Genomic DNA, 3,794 nt, shown 5'->3' on the forward strand with positions numbered 1-3,794 from the left:
GCAAATAAATTTGTCATGTTTGGTAGGCAATAATTTAAAATAAGAAATTCAATTAAATTATATTTGGAATAATTCTTAAATGAAAATTCATTTGTCTTTATTTTTTATAACACCCTTGACATAATGTGTAACGTCCCATTTTCTATTGAATCGAGTTGATGCTTAGAGTCGAGTCGGGCTGATCTAAAACCCGGTTCGAGCCATTAGAGTCTAGAGTGGGCTAAAATGAAATAAGGAGAAGAAGTGGACTTACTTGAAGGAAACAAAAAGATCAAAGTATAAGGATTAGGACTTACTTGCACAAAAAGATAAAGTTGAGGTATTGAGTTGTACCATTTTGACACTTGAGGTACCATTTGGTAATTTTCACATAAAAATCAATGTAATTCTAGAGACTACCCGTGAGTTCCATTTCATTTTCATTTCTTCATCCTTATCTTCCTCTTCTTCCTCTACTTTCCTCTTCCACTTTCCTTTCTCCATCACTTTTAATGGTAGTGAAGATTTTAATGGGATTCAAGCATTAATTCAACTTCTATTATATCCAAGTAAGTAAACCTTCTTGAATTTCATACTTGAATCATTTGGTGATATTTTTAGATGATTCATAAGAATTCTTATGTGTAGGAGAGGTGATCTCAAGGTAGAAGGAAGCTAAGAAGAAGATTCCAAGCTTGTTGAGTGAAGGTGTGCTATCTCCTTTAGTTTAATTCATTTCCTTGCATGATAATTTGTGTGATGTGTTGAAATGAGGAGATATGTTGCTTAATATTGAGTAAGAAGACTGAAAATGGTGAAAAAGCATGAGATGAAATGAATAAATGAAGTAGATATTGAGTTCATGCTGAAACAAGTTTTGCTGGAAAAGTTACTAGTAACTCCACCTTGATTTTTACCCTATTTAACGATGGAATTAGGAAGTGTCATAGAAGAGTTATTTGTTCCTCTATGTGTTAGCTTTACATGGGTTTTTGAATCACCCAAATCGGAGTTGTATATTGAGAGATATGACCAAAAGAGTACAGACTGCGCAGGCTGGAAAACACGTTGCGCGCTCGCGAATTTCATTTGCGCGCTCGCGAATTTCATTTGCGCGCTCGCGAATTGTGTCTGGAAACTCTCTGACTCTCATTTGCACTTCTCGCGCTCGCGACTTTGCATGACACGCTCGCGAATTGTGTTCTGATGCTCTTTTGGACTTCATTTTCAATGCAATTGTATTCCTTTGCTCAACTTGTATGCCTCCAATCATTTTAAAACAAAAAGACAACATTAGAACATGCATCAAAACAACATGCAAGCATGCAAATGATGTGAAATGAGGTAAACACAACTTGTAATTGTATTCTATGCAATTGTGAAATGATGTGAAATGGTGTGTGAAGTTATGAATTCTATGCAATTGTATTCCTTTTCTCAACTTGTATGTCTTCAATCATTTTAAAGCAAAAAGACAACATGAACACATGTATAAACACAAAATGCAAGCATGCAAATTATGACACAGTTACTATGCATTTGTTTTATCTATTGACATACCAACATTATGCTCCATTGATGTAGATAAGGCTATGTCGCGACATAGAATAGCAGATCTGCGCCCCATACAGTTTGGTACTTCGGCTACAGGCCGTTGAGTGGATATGATTATATAGGCCATAGCAGCCAAGCATACAGTTTCATCCAGTTTCATACAGTTTTTCTTATCACTTCGGTTTCACTATAACCTTATGGAGCCATACAGATATCTTGATATAACATTGCATGAAGCATACAGTATACTAAACAGCAAGAAAGATCATCAAGGTAAAATGAAAGTATCATGATATGTGTGCTTACATTCCACATGTGAGTACATGTTTATTTCTACATATGTATGTGCTTATATGTTTCTTTATTCATTGTGATATTCACTGAGTTTAATTAAAGTTGCAGAATTCATACAGTATAAAGAACATCAGGTAAGATCATGAAAGTATAATGCTATATATGCTTACAAGTTTATTTATTGAATCTTTAACAGTCATGAGATGTTATTAATCATAACTTGAAAGTGCATAAGTCATACAGCATAATGAATAGCAAGTAAGACAATGAACATATACTGTTATGTATTCTTACATGTTTATTGATTTCATTCATACAACACAATGAACAGCAGGTAAGATCATGATAGTATCATAATGTGTGATTAAAGGAGTTATGAGATAATTAGAACTAAATTATTTATGGTGTGAATTAGAAGTTTATTCTTTGCTATAAAGATGCATTGATGTTGAAATTTACTGAAACTATGATTTTCAATGCTATTATGCAAATTTGTATTTTAAGTTAGTTGCCATCACACTTTGTTAAGTATGTGAATTATGAGCACCACTGAGTTTTATACTCAGCGCGTCGATTTTTATCACGCGTAGGTTGAAGATCGTGGTTGCTACTTGAAGACTTGAAGAGTACTATCAAAGCAGAAGTGATTAATTTGGGAGTAGTAGATTGAGAGTTATATAATTAAGAATTATGGCATGTATTAAGATTTATGGCATGTATAATTATTACATTTGTTAGAGCTATGTGATTGTAAATATAAGTGAAGCATGTAATTATTTTGGTATAAGTAGTTGGAGATAAGAATAATACTTATGAAATGATTGAAGATGAAATATTTTACTATAGTTGGTATGATTAGGTCCTGAAGACTTGATATAGATCATGAATGCACTTAATTGCTGGCTATTACATGCTATTGAGGATTGATATAGTTATGACTATATATATATAAAGTGTTATTGTGTTATGATGATTAGTTGGAGATATTGAAAGTTTGGAGTTTAATTGGGAATATTTTGTATTCATAGTTAGCATACAGGATGATATCAGCATGACAGGACATGAGTTCAACCAGATTGTAGCGTCTCGGCTCGGTTCATTCGGGTTAACGGGTGGACCGGGAAGGGATGTTACATAATGACATAATAATTTAATAAAAATAAATAACAAACACCAATTATATTTATTATGCACAATATAATAACTTGTCATTTTTTATTAAAATATAAATAATAAATTTCATATAAATATGTACACTTATATTCCATGATAATTAATGAATTATATAAGCATAACATTCATCATAATAATTATTTTTAATTGATGTAAAAAATTTTGTTGATTTAAGTAATTAATTTGGAAACTAAAAAAAATATTAAGAATGTTACTATTGTTTTTAACTGCATTTGAAAACAATTGTTGATGCTTAGTTTTTATAGTTTCGTAGTAATAATAACTAATGTTATTACCAAACTTAAAAAAAAAAAAGTCATTACTGGTTTGGAATTTTCCAAAAAAAAAAATAACAAAAAGGAAAAAAATAACAATATAAACTAACGTCATTATCGAATAAAAAAAATAACGCTGTTATAGTTTGGAATTTTCCAAACAAAAAATAAAAAGGAAAAAAAATAAAAATATAAACTAACGTCGTTATTGGATTAAAAAAAATAACTTTGTTATAGCATGGAATTTTCCGATGAAAATAAATAAAAAGGAAAAAAAGTAAAAATAGTTGAGTTTATAATGGAGGATAATTTTATCAATAAATATTTCAATGGTCAATTTTATAGAATTCATTTACAAATTTCATTAATTTTAGTAAAATTGGATTTAGGCATACCTAATTCCACAGAATTCAATTCGTAAAATTTAAATATGTATTTTTTCTTATTCCAAACACAACATTTTGGATTTCCAAACGAATTCCACAAAATTTTTTGGAATTCATTTTCTCAAAACGAGTT

The 3,794-nt window shown here is 30.4% G+C and overlaps 1 long non-coding RNA gene across 1 annotated transcript; it reads left to right on the plus strand.

Moving 5' to 3' along the window:
• Positions 1 to 445: 445 nt before the first annotated feature.
• On the plus strand, positions 446 to 2,593 carry LOC149492844 (uncharacterized). Its single transcript, XR_016318698.1, has 3 exons — positions 446 to 548; positions 628 to 687; positions 2,418 to 2,593. It is a non-coding gene; the product is annotated as an uncharacterized LOC149492844 (long non-coding RNA).
• The last annotated feature ends 1,201 nt before the right edge of the window (positions 2,594 to 3,794 follow it).

Source organism: Jatropha curcas, chromosome 11, assembly GCF_041381405.1.
Source record: "Jatropha curcas cultivar XTBG-Jc1 chromosome 11, XTBG_Jcur_1.0, whole genome shotgun sequence".
Taxonomy (NCBI): Eukaryota; Viridiplantae; Streptophyta; class Magnoliopsida; order Malpighiales; family Euphorbiaceae; genus Jatropha; species Jatropha curcas.